General features: G+C 43.9%; 1 protein-coding gene across 17 annotated transcripts in view; it reads left to right on the top strand.

Annotated features, from left to right (window-relative positions):
• Positions 1–19,435, top strand: part of LOC126268161 (glucose transporter type 1) — a 1,240,707-nt gene that overhangs the window by 890,239 nt on the left and 331,033 nt on the right. For 16 of the 17 annotated variants that reach the window (XR_007549106.1, XM_049973736.1, XM_049973724.1 and 13 more), the window contains one exon: positions 19,040–19,203. The gene's annotated coding sequence lies outside the window, so the exon portion shown is untranslated. Of the gene's footprint in view, positions 1–19,039; positions 19,204–19,435 lie in introns of those variants that run through there. The other variant, XM_049973739.1, reaches the window with a different exon arrangement.

Here is a 19,435-nt window from a genome sequence, read left to right as displayed (position 1 = left end):
TGGAAAACAAGGGTGAGCTTGATCAGCTATAACTGACCATGCAACATTTGCCCCCGGGTAGTGCTTGTGCTCGTACAGTGCCACGATAATTGTCTCTCCTGGTCAACAACACGGAAAATTTTACGGTCTATTTTTCACTGATACCCGTACAAGACCTAGGCGGCGCAGCAACTGAAACATGATGATTCGCGGCAACATTCTGAATTTGCCGTTCGGTTTTTGGCAAGGACCGAAGTTGATGACATATGGCCGGGCAAAGTCCTGTGGAGTAACGAGGCACGTTTTATACTACAGGGTGTGTTATGTACGAAGAGCCATTCCACTCGCCGTATGTGACTATGTGGTGTGTATTCAGAAGAATCTTTACTGTCGGTCCGTTCTTCTTTGAAGAGAATATACGCATAGGGTCTGTCAGGTGTAACGTGACGTCTGCACGTTATCGAGATCTCCTTGTGTACAGCATGTGATTCCTGCTGTGGAAGAGCGCAACGGTGTGGAAACCACTGTTCTTATGCAAGATTATGCAACACCTCATGTCGCCCGCCCATTGAAAAATCTGATTAACGCAACCTTCCAAGAACGTGTTACCCGAAGAGGTTTTCCAGATGCGTGGCCTGCAAGATCACCTGATCGAAATCCATGTGACTTTTGGCTCTGGGGATATCTAGAAGAACGAGTTTATCAGGGACACGTTAGGTGTGTCTCTGACATGAAGGCCAGTGTACAGAAACCTGTGGCTCAGATTCTGCCGGAGTTGCTGCGAGTAACTGATGGTCACGTCGTTTTATGGTTGCAGCACCTCGTCGACGTCTCGAGCTCAAACTAAAGAAATCCATGTCCCGTTCCTAATCCACTACATATGGAAACATTTCTATACCTCTTTCTTGCATTCACAGCGGCACAATGGCACCCGGTGTCCAAAATAGAAACCATTTTTTTTTCAATGAAATGAACACCCTTAGCTGCTTACAGGCGTTGACATACGTCAACGGGGACAGGTGAAAACGTGTGTCCCGACCGGGACTCGAACCTGGGATCTCCTGCTTACATGGCAGACGCTCTATCCATCTGAGCCACCGAGGACAGAGAGGATAGTGCGACTGCAGGGACTTATCTCTGGCACGCATCCCGCGAAACCCACATTCTCATCGTATTATCCCGCACTACAAGATGGTATCTTAGTATATGAATTTTTTTTCAGCGTAAATCGGTTTTGCATTAACGTGTTACCACATACACAAAGTTTTGCTGTCGTGCGATAATTACGGCCCACATTGGACCTCTGCGAGTGGCTGCACTTTTAATTATAACAAACCGGTCCGTAACGCTCTATTCACTCTGTCATATTCTTAACTTAATGATTTCATATTTTATCTTGCCGTTGTGGTAGGAAGTTTTGTTATTTAGGTTTGAAGTACTTCTCGAACAGTTCAAATTTTTGAAATAGATTTTGCAATTTTGTCTAATTTATCAAAATACTGCCTAGTTTTACTTGCAGGTAGGCGTCATTCTTTGCGATTATGCTGTTAGTTTTGCACTTTAACTGTTATAAACAACAACATAAAAAGAAACACGTATGTCGAATCGAGCATTCAGATGTACAAAGTACTCTTATTTGAATTGAATCACGCGACCATAATTTTGAATACATAACAAAAATATAATACAACAATATTACTAGGTTAGTTTACTGGGATAGTTTACTGGGATAGTTTACTGGGATAGTTTACTGGGATAGTTTACTGGGATAGTTTACTGGGATAGTTTACTGGGATAGTTTACTGGGATAGTTTACTGGGATAGTTTACTGGGATAGTTTACTGGGATAGTTTACTGGGATAGTTTACTGGGATAGTTTACTGGGATAGTTTACTGGGATAGTTTACTGGGATAGTTTACTGGGATAGTTTACTGGGATAGTTTACTGGGATAGTTTACTGGGATAGTTTACTGGGATAGTTTACTGGGATAGTTTACTGGGATAGTTTACTGGGATAGTTTACTGGGATAGTTTACTGGGATAGCGATATCTACTATGAAGTACTGATGCAAGTAAAAGTAACAATAGAAAAGTATCGAGCAAAAAAGTATGATTGTCGAGGTCCGAGTATTCGGTACCAAGAAATGCCGATACTTTTGAGTCCCAACTTGTGAGCCCACGAGTAAAAAACAAGAGCATTCCATATGTAATGCAAGTGCAACACACTTTCTTCCGATAGTAGATTTGTGTTTGTCAGGATTCCAGTACACTCTGTTGGCTACAGAAACCTATTTATCAACATAACCTCCGTTCAGTGCTGTGACTCTGCGCCACCTGTACACCCGCATGGTACCGCTCATCTGATCGATGTTGGAGACGTCGTCTTGCTGCATCAAGTAACCTCCCTATCGTCCACGTATTGCTTCCCGCAGAGAGCAGCCTTCATTGGATCAAACAGGTGGAGTCGGAAGGTGCGAGATTCGGGCTGTGCGATGGATGAGAAAGAACAGTACACTGGAATTTCCAGAGCTCCTTTCGGGTGCGCAGGCTTTGTGTGAGGACTTGTGGTGTCATGGAGAAGTTGGTATGCATTTTTGTGGCGACGAAGACGCTGCAGGAGTCACAGCTGTGTGTCGCCGGCCGGCACGCAAGAGATCGGACAGGTCTGGACGACCTTGTTGCAATGTCGACAGACGCCTCGCCCAAAGGCTCATAGTCCTTTTGTTCACTGCCAGGTCTCTGTAACCGTTCTGCAAACGCCTCTGAACATGTGCGATTCTCTGGTTTCCGCCAAAAGAAACCCAATGATGGTTCCCTGTTTCAAACGCATCTCCGTTACAGACACCATTTTGAAGGGTAGGTATGGCACCGCCACCAGTCAGAACTTCATCAAACTATTGAGGCAGGAGCGACAATATTCCACGATGACCCTCAGCAAATTCCGCATTTTTGAATCTAAATTGGTCAGGAAGAATGTTGCATTACTTATTGAACGTTCCTCGTGCATGGCATTCACTAAAGTCACCATTTGGACATGTAAGCGAAGAAAGAGTGCGTGATACCGTACGTCAGTTGAAGCGTTGAGGTCAAAAACAGGAGTTATCATCACTTTTGGGGTGTATGAGATACTAGTGTAGTTGTTGTCTTCACATAATTCCGCATGTGCTGGTTCGAATATAGCACTTCAGTGATTTCCGCTCCCCCCCCCCCCCCCCCTCCCACCCCCCTCTCTCTACCTAAACCAATGTTGAAATTTCGTTTAGGGCAGGAAGAGGACTCTTCACAGAGACTAGTCCCTATCTTGCACGAAAGAACTCGAGGCGTGATGGTAGCACTGTAGAGAAAAGTAGTAAACAAGCTGGAGATTTCAAAATGTTTGTGGTGATGGAACTGTCAGACGAGTCCGGACAGGATTTACATGAGTTTAGAAGAAAGAAAAGACGCCTCGAATTATGGCAGAGAAATGTGATAAAACGAAAGGAGGTTATCGGTTTGCAGCACACCAACTGGAAAGGGGATATTGTTCCTAGAAGGGAAACAGATGCAGATTACAGGTAAATAGTCGTAAAACATTAACTGTTTGTATCCTCTGCACATAATACGCAGACGGAAAGAATCGCAACACAAAGAAAATTCTTAATGTAATCAAATTTCTGGAATACATTTGTGTACGTAATATACATAAGTGATTAATATTGCAAGATCGCAGGTTAATGTAGCGAGATAAGCGATTGCAAATGTGAAATGCTAATACGTTACTAATCTGTATAACAGCCAGAATGTTGAATGCCGAGTCTGCAAGTGTTGATCGAAGAGATCGCTGTATTAAAAAGAAGTCTATGGATACCTGTAAGTTTATGTTGGCCCTACCTCGACTGTACAAGAAGTGGAATTCTTCCTATATGTCGGTCAGAGGGTCTGAAGAGTGCACAGTGTAACGCCGAAACTGGTAGTAAAAATAAAACTGGAAATTTAGGCGACTGAACGTGTTGTGATTTGACATTCTGATACTGCCATGTTAAAAGTCGAGACACTAAAAAGGGTATTGTTCACTTGTATTTGATATATGTATTGTTTGATTGTGAATGTTTATACAAATATTAGGAATAGCTATGAAGATGTTAAAATGATTAAAAATAATATTTTGCTTGAAAATATACTATTTTCTTAGTTAGAAATATTCATGATAAAACGAATGCTTTTAAATAAAAACGGATATGTCAGTGAGTTTCTATTATTTGCCTTTCTTCTGTATCACAGATTTTGATATAAGAAAGCATTTTCCCCGATGAGCATGTGGGAGTACCTAAAAGGTTGGGAAATAATGATCTGCATAATTATACAGTTTTTTTTTTCTCAGATCGACTGATGCATTTCCCGTGATATCAAGATGTCACTTACATGATTCATGCAATCAGCATACGACGGGGGAAGCATGAAACAGATGCCGGTTTAGCACCCCTCGCATGGTGGTCGTGGAAGCCTGCTCCCATCCCCCCCTCACCCTACAACCATCACCTGCGCCGCCAGACCCCGGCTCTGGCTATGACGCTATCTCTGGCCGATAATAACGGCTGGGCCGCGCACCAGGTCTTCACAGGTGAGCGACACCCGCTGCGCCGCCCAGATAATGTCAGGGAAGCGGCTCCACTGGCCTACGGAAAACGAAGCGCGCTGAAAATCCGCCGGCTTAGAGCGGAAACGCAAAGTAGTGACGAACAAAAAGGCAGAAAAAAGGAAAGTGGGGAAGGGGTGGAGCTCTTAGTACAATAGCGTTCGCTACGGCGTCGCTATGAATGTTCCTGCGTCATATTCGTGCGGCCTGCTTCTTTATGTGAAAAACACTAGTTTCCCGCTAAAATGTTTCCACCCTATACGAGCATTGACGCAAAGAATGCACACGAATAAGCGTGTACTGCCCGGCTGTGCAGCTTCCCTTACGCACTGACTTTTCTTCCTTCTTTCCCTTGTCTTCATCCAGAACCGCAAAAATCTAACGAACGTAACAAAGTACGAAAAGAATAATTGTTTTGGGGCTTATATGCAATGTCCGTATTAGTATAGCAAGGGGTAACAAAGAAGACGAAGTTGTATCCGGAGGGTTGTTAAATTAATTACATAATTATACTAATGTTTTGAACTTGGCTGCACTTCGGCAACGGTTAGAGATCAGAATATGAATCCAGAGCAACCAACCAGTTGGAACAAAAGGAGGCTTTAAACATTTAATCCCGTCTTCTACGGAAATGCAGATAACTAAAATTTCGCATTCGAGAAACAAATTAAAGAAGGGATCTGACATTTGTCCAGTGAAAATATGCTGTCAGCGCATATAATTGTAGTCATTACTAGCTGTACCCAGCCACGCTTGACTGTGGCTCAGTCTGCTTAAATGGAAAACAAACAAAACAGAAAGCAAATATGTATGGGAATACGATATATGTCCTAATCTCCTCCTCTCCCCTGTCTTTATCCATTTCCCCCTTCCAGTTTCTTTGTCTATATCCTTCTCCCCCTCTCTGTCAAGTCCATCACCACCTCTCTCTCTCTCTCTCTCTCTCTCTCTCTCTCTCTCTCTCTCTCTCTCTCTCTCTCTCTCGTGTCCGCGCGTGTGTGTCGGCCCGCCCGCCCGCCCGCCCGCTCTCCTCTCTCCCCAGCCCCCTCTCTCTCCCCAGCCCCCTCTCTCTCCCCAGCCCCCTCTCTCTCCCCAGCCCCCTCTCTCTCCCCAGCCCCCTCTCTCTCCCCAGCCCCCTCTCTCTCCCCAGCCCCCCCTCTCTCCGCAGCCCCCCCTCTCTCCGCAGCCCCCCCTCTCTCCGCAGCCCCCCCTCTCTCCGCAGCCCCCCCTCTCTCCGCAGCCCCCCCCCCCTCCCCCGCATTTTCTATATCTGTTTCCTCCCACCCCTCTGTCTATCTCCTTTTCCCCATCTGCCTGATCATGCTCCTTCTTTGCTGTTATTGCGTATTCAGATTCTGTAGTAGTATTCTGATAGTAAACCAATCAGCTGTAAATACAACTTCCCTTTTTGCTGACAACGTTTCACTATCGTTTATTAATTGCAGAAACGTGTAAATCGGAAAGGTACATCGTGAGATTTTTGATAAGTCTTATTTTAAACATTTAGGCATATAAAAACATACCCATATTAGAATTTAACGTTGTAAAATGTCAAAGCAATCGGTCAAGAACTTTAAGAGTTACATGATTTTGAGCAAACAAACGTCTATAATTTTTATATATAGATAAAATATACTGGCCCCTACGGTCAGGGCTTGTCAAGCAAGCATAGTTAAAATGCAGAAATAAAACGAATCAAATAAAATAACAGGTCATAGTATGAGCTGCGGCTCGTTTCTGCCTTTAATTTCTAAATTTACACATTCTTTGCTTGAAAAGCCCTGGTCACAGGGACCAGTATATTAAATAATGTATACAGTGATATGCACTACAGCATGTTTTCATTGGGCAAATGTCAGATCGCTTCATTATTTGATTTTTCAATGTGAAATTTTAGTTACACGTACTTCTGAAGAAGACTAGTTTGTACCCGTCGAAACCAATGTCAACGGTTGACTAAAACCACCTTTTGTTGCTACCGGTAGGCTACTTTGGATTCATTTCCCACTGTAATCATTACGTCAGCTAGCTTACAAGAGACCCCCCCATCTTATTATACCGATAAAACTGATATATCCTCGATAACAGTTGTCTTGTAGATTTTGGCCATGGTGCGTTGTAGATACACTGCAGCACAAATTTAGGGACGTAAGTATCTTCCGCAATATGTGCCACTGCCAAGTAACACAGATAGATGGAACTTGGACCATATACAGCAAGAACTGTTACAGTACCGTACAGCAAGAACTGTTACAGTACCGTACAGAAAGTAGCTGAAAGAACTACGCAATGAGACGAACAAAGCTGGCACTTTCATTCAAAGACAATAATTGCACGGAAGTCACCGCTATTTATGATAGTCCTTCGGACATCACACAAGGCGAGGCATGGTTCTCAATAAGCTGCGTACTCATTGTACTCATTATGCACAGCAGTGCATGCTGTGCAACGTCCTCACATGGTGGCCACCAGATTAGATAAGGAGTCGTGGTAGGGCGTTCCATTCCTCCACTAATACAGTTGACAACTGCTAGGTGATCGCCGGTGTTCGTGGAAGCGCTGCAATACGCCTCCTCAACGTATCCCACAGTACTCGATGGGATTTAAGTCGGGCGAATGGGCAGATCAGTCCATTCGCCGAATGTCCTCGGGCTCCGAGAGCTGCTCCATATGTGCTTTCCTATACAGTCGTACATTACCATACATAAAAATTAAGTCAGGCACGAACAGACCCCCTGAGCAGACGCACATGGAAAGGAGGGCGGTGTCACTATTACGTTGACGTGTGAGTGTACAGTGTTGAAAGATTTGGAGATCAGTACGCACGTGCAACCTTATGCGTCCCCACAGCATACCGCTTGGGCCATCGAAACGGCCATGTTCGACGATGTTCTTGGGTGCATTACACGTTCTCACCTATCGCTGTACTAGGATACGAGACACATTGAACGTCTTCCCATCCGAGAAGAGCACACGACCGCACTCCTCTCTCTCGTTAAGTCCCTGTACTCTTGTCACCACCGCAAACAGTGCAGCCCAAGTGTGGGTTCATCGGAACACAACGTGCTGGTTGGGCAGAGAGACCACCCCGTGCAGTCTCCGTGCCACCGTGGATTTAGAGATCATCTGATGCTGTAGCTGACTGGCCGACCACCAGCTCTGCTTTTGGCAGCAGTGCGTGTGGCTCGGAATTCTACCCATGCACATCAAAAATGCTGTGAGCAGTACCAAGCTCCTGCACTTCACCCGTCATATTATTATTATTATTATTATTATTATTATTATTATTATTATTATTATTATTATTATTTATTTCTTCTTCCAGTTCTCCGATGGTTCTTCCCCGTGTGAAATCATCCAGAAGCTGTGTTCGCGCCACGTTGTAATGAACAACACCATAACAGTGCACCGTGCTTATACACATATATGATCAAAAGAATCCAGACATATGACTGAAAATGACTTAAAAATTCGTGGCGCCCTCCATAGGTAATGCTGGAATTCAACATGGTATTGGCCCACCCTTAGCCTTGATGACAGCTTCCACTCTCACAGGCATACGTTCAATCAGGTGCTGGAAGGTTTCTTGGGGAGCCCGTTTTTCTCGGAGTACTGCACCAAGAAGAGGTATCGATGTCGGTCGGTGAGCCCTGGCATGAAGTCGGCGTTCCAAAACATCCCAGAAGCATTCTATAGGATTCAGGGCAGAACTCTGTGCAGGCCAGTTCATTACAGGGATGTTATTGTCGTATGACTATTCCGCCACAGGTCGTGCATTATGAACAGGTGCTAGATTGTGTTGAAAGACTCAATCGCCATCCCCGAATTGCTTTTGAACAGCGGGAAGTAAGAAGGTGCTTAAAACATCAGTGTAGGCCTGTGCTGTGATAGTGCCATGCAAAACGAGTGCAAGCCCCCTCCATGAAGAACACGACCACACCATAACACCACCGCCTCCGAATTTTACTGCTGGCATTACCCACGCTGGCAGATGACTTTCACCAGGCATTTGTTTACACTCCTTAAATACCAAGCGAGGCGTCGTTTGGCATTTACCGGCGTATTGTGTGGCTTATGAGCAACCGCTCGACCATGAAATCAAAGTTTTCTCATCTCCCGCTTGTTACAGTACTTGCAGTGGATCCTGATGCAGTTTGGAATTCTTGTATGATACTCTGGATAGATGCCTGCCTATTGCACTCTTCAACTGTCGGCGGTCTCGACCGATTTCAGTCGTTCCGCCAGGCGCTAAGCCTATTGTACGAACCCCTCAGAATTCAGGGAAGTGCAACTCCCAATCGGAAACGCAGTGTGCCGCGTTCTCCGATGCTCGCCTCGCACAGGCCAACTAAGGAAGTAAACCAACATGTTTACGAATCAAGTGAAAAGTATTTTTTTGAGCTCTCAGTACAAATACTCTCATTACAATAACCTTATTCGGTCTGTTACTACCGTGAAATGACATAGAACATTAATAAAATTGATAAATTTATGAAAATGAGAGGAGACATGCTAAAGAGGGCATGGAACCTCTCATTGTGACAACGAGATTGAAAGTGAACATAATTCAGAATAAGAACACTGCGAAAGTGAAGACAAATTTGTTTCGCCACCTGTGAATCCTTTCAAAGAAGCAGGTTTTCAAAGTGATGAAGATAGAAGTGTAGAGACTTAATCTTTAGCTAATGGTTCTGCTGCAATTTAGTTGAAACAAATATCACTGATCGCCGAAGTCTCTTGCAACGATTGCCGATGGTATTATTTTTCCGCATGTTGGACATAAGTGGGGTGAATGCGTTTGTCCTTCACAATTCCTCCACAGGCAATACTTAGATGAGCTGCTTTAATTTTCCGAAAAAGCTTGCAAACTCATTGGCGACACCGTAGATAAAAAGTGTCTCATGATTTACACATACCTTGTGAACTTCGTGTAACCATTCAGTGTGTTTTGGGTGTAGCATAACAAAGAGCAGAGGTAGTTGTAGAAAGACTGGAAAAACTCAAAACATGCTCCACCTGTGACCCAAAAAAGAGATAGACGCCTTATATTTGTCGTTGTTGCAAGAAGGCAGTCTAACCTGATTTCTTTACAAAAATTTCCAGGGAGTGCAAAGAAAACCTCTGAGAAGGGAACTAGATACCTGAAAAGTACTAGCGTAATTTTTAAGTGTTTAATGGGGTTTTATGTCTTTGTTGCATGTATAATAAACTATAAAAACACAGCAAAAAGTAAAATTTTGGTGTGCAGGGTATTTGAATTTTCATAACATTAACATTATCATGTAATGTTACGTTCATTTTGTGCAGTTCCTTGTTGAAATGAACTTTTTCGCAGAAACAAACTTTAGTTTATGTGGATATATTTTTTGTGTGGTATTAATGTAAAACTGCTGAATGCAATTTTTATGGCTGTTTAAATACAGCGGTCTGTCAGACCGCACCTGGGACAGTGTGTGACAAAGAGATGACCTGGGAAGCTAAGGTTTTAGTTTAGTTGTAGCGATTGTGCAATAGAAGAGCGAGAAGTGCGCGTTCGTCGTGGGCGATTTATTTTTCCAGTGGCCGTTCGGTCATCGCAACCCAGCATGCGCTCAAACAACAGTTTCATATCGCACTAGCAGGTCATGTTCCTGATCGAAAATAGATTACGTAGGTGGACACTTATGGATACTGGTAGTGTACAGTGGAGAAGCACCAGGACGCCAGAAAACAGAGAAGGTAAGGCCGAGGATTTTGTATCCCCCCCTCCCCTCTCATAAGCGATCAGCACGCAAGCATGCAGCTGCGCTTGCAATTTCTGACCGCATACTGAGACTAATTCCTCATGAAGACTAGAAATTTCATTCATACAAGCTCGTTGTAATGTATAGACTTAAGACACGCGATTTTATTTGGCGAACAAATGCATATGAAGCCTTACTCGAAAACCTGGCTCATGACGCCCTTGTGTTCAACGACGAGGCACATTTTCAGTTGTCTGGATGCATGAATAAACAAACCATGCAGCACCGGACTGCTAGGTGTCCCCGAGAAGTCCATGTGCATCCCCTGCATACAGAACATGTCTATTGTGGTGAGCATTACCCAAATTTGGCGTTATTTCGAAGAGAACGACAGGGAAGTAAGTCAATTCTGAACGTTATGTCCAGCTGACTGAGGAGTTTTTTTCTTTCCGAACATGAACTGAATGTGGAGGACGTCTGGTTCCAAAAAGACGGCGCCTCAGCATACAACTGTCTCATCTCAGAGCGCCGATCTTCAGTGACCAGCACGCTCTCCAGATTTAGCACCGGGCGACTTTTGCGTACGTCTTAAATTCTTGGTGTATACCATTCGTCTACCGACCGTGCTAGATCTGAGGAACAATAGTCCCGCTGCTATTGCCAACATAGATACACTTGAATAGGTTGGTTTGTACTTCCGGTGATTTTTCGGCCAAGTTCTTAACGAACTGTTTTTCGATGTTTAAAGAAAAATCAAAATGTAAATAAACTTACAGACCACTGATGGTGCTTGACCTCAATAAAGCGAAACGCGTCTGATGAAGAAAAATCAAGCAGTTTTGCAGTTGCAACGACGGATCAAATACCCTCCTGAATTATAAAGCAAGTATGGACACTGGCCACACAAATGAAGACTAGAATTAAATTTAATCTCCGATACTTTATCTGATTTTTTTTTTCATCTACATCTACGTGATTACTCTAGTCGCAATAAAGTGCCTGGTAGAGGGTTCAATGGACAACCTTCATGCTGTCTCTCTACCGTCCTACTTTCGAACGGCACGAGGGAAAAACGAGCACTTTAATTTTTCCATGCGAGCCCTGATTTCTCTTATTTTATCGTGATGATCACGGGTGGGTGCCAATAGAATGTTTTCGCAATCGGAGGAGAAAACTGGTGATTGAAATTTCATGAGCAGATCCCGTCGCAACGAAAAACGCCTTTGTTTTAATGATTGCCACTCCAATTCACGTATCATGTCTATGACACTATCTCCCCTGTTTCGCGATAATACAAAACGAGCTGACCTCCTTTGTACTTTTTCGATGCCATCCGTCAGTCCCACCTGATGCGGATCCCACAGCGCGCAGCAGTACTCCAAAAGAGGGCGGACAAGCGTAGTGTAAGCAGTCTCTTTGGTAGACCTGTTGCACCTTTAAAGTGCTCTGCCAATGAATCGGTCTTTGGTTTGCTCTACCCACAATATTATCTATGTGATCATTCCAGTTTAGGTTATTTGTAATTGTAATACCTAAGTATTTAGTTGAATTTAAAGCCCTCAGATTTGTGTGACTTATCGCGTAATCGAAATTTAGCTGATTTCTTTTAGTACTCACGTGAATAACTTCGCACTTTCCTTTATTCAGGTTCAATTTAATAAAGTTCTCACGGCGCACCCTGTACAATTGCCTACAATCAGACTGTGGGCAGCTCTCCTGAACTATTCAATTGACGAGTTACTGTGTAACCTACCCAACCGGTTATAGTTGAGTATAAAAGTTAGTTCGATTTATAATTTAGTTTCCTAGTATTTTACTATCCCCCTTTTCCTTCTTTTTAAACAGACCTCCAGATGTCTCGGTCGGAAATCGAAACCGGTATTAATTTGTGTAATACGAGAATGAGGAATACAGTAAAAGAATTTCGTTACAAATCGATCACAGCGATCCCCATAGCCAGTATGACTAGTCTGTGCAGGACTAAAAGCTATTTTTGGACGTTAGAGTTCGCTTTCTTTTTCGCGATCGAGTGGAATGGCGCAGTGGTTTAGACTATAGATTCGCAATGAGAGTACCAGTGCAGCTTCCCTTCCTCAACGGAGCTTGTGTTCAGCCTTTAGTGACCTGGTCTTCGACGGGATGTCCTTCCTTTGCCTTTCTCTTCTGCTGTCCTCACCTCTCCAGAACAACAAATCAGACTGTTGCTTTATCCTCCTGCAGCACGAGGCCTCTGTTTGTAGAGATGTGATGCCAAGAAAGAGATTGTGAAACATCGCTTTGTTAAACTTAGGCGATGGTGCCGATTGCGACTTAGTTCATAGGACCAGTTTTCCTTCAAGTAGAAATGAGTGGCCTGAAGTAACGAATTGAAAGCAGCGTGGGGCAGGTGCCGTCACCTTAAGCACAGTTTCGTTTACAAAGCTGATTATCATCTTACAATAGATAAAGTGGAGAAGCAGCAGCCGACTCGGCAATGTGGGAGGGGGGCCGCTCAGGTCTCTATAGGTGATGAAAAATGGAGCGAGGATATCAAACCGCCAGAGTCGTGCCTTATCAAGGTGGGTGAGTGGAGATTATTCCTGATCTCCGGGAGATAACTCTGTTAACTTACAACAAAATTCGACAAAGGTCATTTGCCGTCGTGAAAGATGATTCAATCTGGATGGTTCTCGCACGGAACGCCATGTGTTTAACTATTACCGTCAACGAGACGGGAATACTGTACTGAGTATTTTACTGTTTTTAAACGCGTGAATCGTGATAGGGTATTTTTGTTTTGGTTTTTGTTTTTTACCACAATCAATCGCGAGACAATAAAACTCTGGAAGAAGTCAAGTTTTGATCGAAATCAGTTCATACCATGAGGCCATATATACGAGTATATAATTCGTAATCGTTGTCGGCGTGACTGACAGGAGTCGGCGTTGTGTTGATGTTGTACTATAAGTTGTCGGTACATGAACATTGTTGGAGGATTCAATGATGGAAAAAATATGAATGCATATTGCGTTATACATAATTACTAATCATGTAGGTGTTCTAAAGTCGGCAGGGAAACAATAAAAAACCTTCCTCGCCCTGAATACCACGTAGAGATAACTTGCAGTTGTATACATCACACGAATTAGCGTACGCATAGTTCAACGACGATTCAACAAACCCGCTCATTTGCCCTACTGACATACAATGTCTTAAACTTTGTCTTGGAAACTTCAGTTAATTATCAAGCCTCATATTGTCTTCGAAGAGCTAAATGCTGCACTCTGATAAATCGACGACATCGGAACTGCGTACAATTCCTTTGTAGAAGTATCGATCCTTCTGGATCGCTGGCGCAGTTTTGTTGTCGATATACGCGGTGTCCACATGTACCTCCCTTCAGTTTGCGGTATCATGTACAATTACTCAATACGTTTTGTACAGAAAAACTGATCCACTTGTACAAGTTCTCCTTTTGTAACCTATAATGCAACGACACGGTACCATAACCCATGTGCGCACAAGCATGTCTGGGTGTGATGGAGTCAATCGCTTTCACAATTCTTCTGCGGAGTCGCCGATGTCGCGTACAGAAACAACGACCTTCACATAATCCCACGCCAAGAGCGCCCGCTCATACGATAATTTGAAGGAGGGGAGAAAGGGCTGTGACTAGAACTGAGAGAATAATTTTTAATATTTTGGAAGACGAACGGTTATTTTGGAATACTAATGGTGAATTTTAAGTGGTCATAAAACTGTCCCCGTTCCTATTTTGTTAAAAAAAACTGCAGAATATTGACTTTTAAAACATTTTCTTGAAAGAAAAACGCCTGAATATACTACTTCTCCCTTTCTAGGAGAGCAAAAGGGAATGGGTGCATCTAGACCACAACGCTTTCGATTCATTTTAACATCCTAAAGATATGATTCGTAAATCATGTTGGTTGGTTGGTTGGTTGGTTGGGGACCAAACAGTGAGGTCGTCGGTCCCGTCGTATTAGGGAAGGGTAGGGAAGGAAGTCGGCCGTTCCCCTTGAAAGGAACCATCGCGGCATTTACCCGAAGCGATTTAGGGAAATCGCGGAAAACTTAAACGAGGATGGACGGACGCAGGTTTGAACAGTCGTCCTCCCGAATGCGAGTCCAGTGTGCAAACCACTGTCCCGTAAGTCATCATACTTTCCATATCACTACCGGTATTCAGTAAGGATCATTGCGTAACTCACATAATGCAGCTCAAAGAATTAAATCATCGCATAATATGTGTAACAAATATGTTCTGATACGTAAGACTTAAATTTTGCCTATATTTCTAAAGGAATGAAGTATATTTAAATACTGCACATAAACTTTACAGCATGTCAATCTATATAAATGGATAGCACGTAACCGTGTAAAATTTTTTAGTGAAAACGTGTGAGACTTTTGAGCAAATGAAACATTTGGTTCACTAGTTTTGATTATGGGTGTGGTCAATAAACACATATCTTAAGTTCTATAGAGATCAGGGCATCAGGAGAAATTTATCCGAGAGGGGACAAGATTAAAAATTTCAGTTTGTAACCGACTGGTGAGTTTGAGAACGACTGGAGCCCAAGGAGCCAAATTTTACAGGAACTTTACAGACCTAAAATGGTAGACATAATTCATTATTACGTGCTGATTGTGTGTTTATTATTATTATGAATGACACCTCTTCAATTCACCGATCTAAAGTTATATCCTTCTCCTGCTTAAGTCAACGATATTCAGCGACATTATTAACAAGTAATCCTTTTATTCATATACCAAGGAAGTTAGGTGGTCACTGTAAACAAAAATATGGACTGTAAAACAAAATCAAAGTGATTCCGACGATCCTGCTGGACAGGAACAGGCAAAAATGCAAAATTAACACGAGGTACCTCAAATCAATATTGATTGCTGCATTATACTGTAAAATGACACAGATATATTACACTATTGTTCTACGTAGTCGCCGACTCTGTAAGCAATGGTCAGAGCGCTCTACCAATCGTTCAGTTCCTCGATGATAGAAATCCACTCCTTGCTTATTGAGCCATTCGACCAACGCTGTGTGAACGACGTCATCGTAGGAAAATTTGCCAATCAGCTCCCCGATTGCCTGGACATTGTCATACGTGATTCGTGTCAATGGTCTTCCTTCGCGATCATCACTATCCAAGCCTGTGCGGCCTTGGTCAAATTGCTAACATCATTTCGCTACGGCTGGACACGACATTGCATTTCATCCAACTACCGCCGTAGTTTCACAGTGAACCTGTTTGCACACTGTTATGGTTCCGTCCTGCGTACTTAATCTTTAAAGCTCGTTTCCAGTCGCTGCGCCATTTCACTCCCACACTGATACACACCTGTGATGTGAACCCCAGTAAGAAGGTGTCGGAAAGGAACCCAGAACATGTATTCGCTTCTGTCTCTGCGCCACTTCTGTTACGCAATGATCTTAGCGTGAGACGACGTGTGTAATGTGACTTTTAAACTCCCTTCCACTTCTCAAAGTTGAGTATCAGAAATAACCTTGCGCTCTTCATTGTTAAATCTACAATTTAGTAGGATCGCAGACAGTGACAGGAAGAAGGAATCAGCCGAATGGAACGGAAATCTGTAGATACAGTGCACATGTACAGACAAACAAATGAAGACACTTTCAGGGAAAAAAAACCTGGATGATTCAAGAGAAAAAGCTCACAACCTGAGCAAGACAGTAACAAGTTGGTCAGTCTCTAGCCGTTACGCGAGTAGTTATTCGGTCTGGCATGGTTTGAGAATTGTTGGCTGTCGTCCTGAAGGGTGTCATTCCAAATTCTGTCCAATTGGAGTGTTAGATCGTCAAAATCCCCCGTTGGGGAGACATCTGGCGACCTTACTGGCCAAGATGGTGTTTGGCAACAATGAGGACAAGAAGTAGAAACGCTCGCCGTGTGCGGGCGGACATTATCTTGCTGAAATGTAAGCAGAGGAAGGCTTGCCATAAAGTGCAACAAAACTGGCCATAGAATATAGTCGACGCATCGCAATGCTGTAAGGGTCCCGCGGATCACAACCAAATAGGTATAACTATGAAATGGAATGGCACCTCAGACCGTCACTTTTAGTGCCATATGGCGGGTGACAGTCAGGTTGGTATTCGACTGCTGTCCAGAATGTCTTCTGAGACGTCTTCGCTAATCGTCAGGGTCTAGAACCTCATTGACTGGAGTAGAAATGTCTTCATTGATGAGTTCTCCTTCTAAATGAACCACGATGACCAGCGAAGAGGCCGACGGCGGTGGCCGAGCGGTTCTAGGCGCTTCAGATAGGAATCGCGTGGCTGCTACGGTCGCAGGTTCGAATCCTGCCCCGGACATGGATGTGTGTGATGTCCTGAGGTTGGTTAGGTTTGAGTAGTTCTAAGTTCTAGGTGACTGCTGACATCAGATGTTAAGTCCTATAGTGCTCAGAGCCATTTGAACCAGCTAAGACGGGCCTGGAGAAGCTCCAAACAGCGGCGGGATACCAGGCTGACTGTTACCCGCCTCACAGCACGACAACTGAGTGATTCTCTGAGATCGAATTTCGTTTCATAGCAGTACACCTTTGGTTGTCATCCGCGGCGCCCTTACAGCACAGCGATACGTGAATGATACTCTACGCACCGTTTCGTTGCTATTCATGGCAAGACATCTTGGGCTTACGTTTCAACAAGAAAATGCCCGTACGCACCCAGAGAGCGCTTCTACTGCTTGTCTTCGTACTTTTCAAACCGTATCTTGGCCTCCAAGGTCGCAAGATCTCTCCCTAGTTGAGGGAGGTGGAGTGGTGGCCCTCCAACGAAATCTAAATTATGACGGTCTAACACGCAATTGGGATAATTTGGCACGATAACCTTCAGGAAATCGTCCAACAACTGTCAATCAGTGATGCTAAGCCGAATATGTACTTACATAATGGCCAGAGGTGGACCAGCACATTGTTGACTTTGCCCAATTTGTGACGCTCATTCTCTGGAATAAATTGTCCAGTTTTTCTGAAATCGTAATCTTTTATTTTTCCGCGCGTCTCGGAGCGTATTTGAAGTCACTTCGGCGATTTCAGCGCCAATGAAGGTGAGGTGAAACGAAGTGAAGTGAAATGAAATGACAGGACAACACGAACACCCAGTACACGAAAGCAGAAAATTCCGACCTGGCCGAGAATCGAGCCCGGGACCCCTCGTTCTAGAGACAGCGACGATAAAGAACCACTGTTGTTGTTGGTGGTGGTGGTCGTTGTTGTTGTTGTTGTTGTTGTTGTTGTTGTTGTTGTCTTCAGTCCAGAGACTGGTCTGTTGCGGCTCTCCATGCTACTCTATCCCGTGCAAGCTTCATCTCCCAGTACCTACTGCAACATACATTCTTCTGAATCTGTTTAGTGTATTCATCTCTTGGTCTCCCTCTACGATTTTTACCCTCCACGCTGCCCTCCAATACTAAATTGGTGATCCCTTGATGCCTCAGGACATGTCCTACCAACCGATCCCTTCTTCTTGTCAAGTTGTGCCACAAATTTCTCTTCTCCTCAATTCCGTTCAATACCTCCTTATGTGATTTACCCATCTAATCTTCAGCATTCTTCTGTAGCACCACATTTCAAAAGCTTCTATTCTCTTTTTGTCTAAACTATTTATCGTCCACGTTTCACTTCCATACATGGCTACACTCCATACAAATACTTTCAGAAGCCACTTCCTGACATTTAAATTTATACTCGATGTTAACAAATTTCTCTTCTTCAGAAACGCTATCCTTGCCATTGCCAGTCTCCATTTTATATCCTCCCTACTTCGATCATCATCAGTTATTTTGCTCCCCAAATAGCAAAACTCCTTTACTACTTTAAGCGTCTCATTTCCTAATCTAATTCCCGCAGCATCGCCCGATTTAATTCGACTACATTCCATTATTCTCGTTTTGCTTTTGTTGATGTTCATCTTATATCCTCCTTTCAGGGCACTGTCCATTCAGTTCAGCTGCTCTTGCAGGTCCTTTGAAGTTCACTGATGACATGGTAATTCTGACAGAGACAGCAAAGTTTTTATTTCTTCTCCATGGATTTTAATTCCTATTCCGAATTTATCATTTTTCCTTTACTGCTTGCTCAATATACAGATTGAGTAGCATCGGGGAGAGGCTTCAACCCTGTCTCACTCACTTCCCAACCACTGCTTCCCTTTCATGTCCCTCGACTCGTATATCTTCCATTTGGTTTCTGTACAAATTGTAAATAGCCTTTCGCTCCCTGTATTTTACCCCTGCCACCTTCAGGATATGAAAGAGAGTATTCCAATCAACATTGTCAAAAGCTTTCTCTAAGTCTACAACTGCTAGAAACGTAGGCTTGCCTTTTCTTAATCTATTCTCTAAGATAAGTCCTGGGGTCACTATTGCCTCACGTTTTCCAACCACTAGACCACGACAATGCTATGAATTCTGTAGCCCCAGATTTCAGGACGCCGGTGATAAAGTTCATTAGAGATAGAATAACCTAGTTAGACACGAACGAGGACGGAAATGGGCCTAGGCCTTTCTGCAGGAACCATTGCAGTTCGTGAAATGACAGGTGCAGCAGTCGCCGCTCTCAGCTCTCAGCTCTCAGCTCTCGGCGCCTTGACGCCTGCGCATTGCGCGCTGCGCACGGCCCTTCTGTTATCAGAGCGGCACCAGTATTACTCATTGTCGCTGTCGGTCGCTGTTTCAGAAGAGGTAGAGGCGCCGGCGGCCTGTCCAGCGATCGCACAAAGCTCCGCCGGCACCAACCGCAACAGCACCTGCAGCGTCACGTGCTCCTCCAGTGCTGCCAACTAGCACGCCACTAATCAAGCTCTCCTCCAGCCCTGAGACATGGCGCCCTTCCAATCTGAGGTGAGTACTGCTGTTTTCTGCGCACCGCTACTGATGCACGCCACAAAACCAGAAAAAATCGAGCGGTTGTTCAAATTTCTGCGAGAGCTGCTCCAACTTGCACAGTGGATCCTAATTCCAAAAATTTTAATGTAAGAGGCAAATAAGAATCTCGTCAGATGACTCCGTAGCGCTGCGTGTCCTAAATAATGCTATTATGCTTGTCTGATTTTTCACTGTTTTATTTGATTTT

The sequence above is a fragment of the Schistocerca gregaria genome, chromosome 4, assembly GCF_023897955.1.
Source record: "Schistocerca gregaria isolate iqSchGreg1 chromosome 4, iqSchGreg1.2, whole genome shotgun sequence".
Taxonomy (NCBI): Eukaryota; Metazoa; Arthropoda; class Insecta; order Orthoptera; family Acrididae; genus Schistocerca; species Schistocerca gregaria.
The sequence above is the reverse complement of the archived record's forward strand: the minus strand, read 5'-3'. Positions and strand labels throughout refer to the sequence as shown.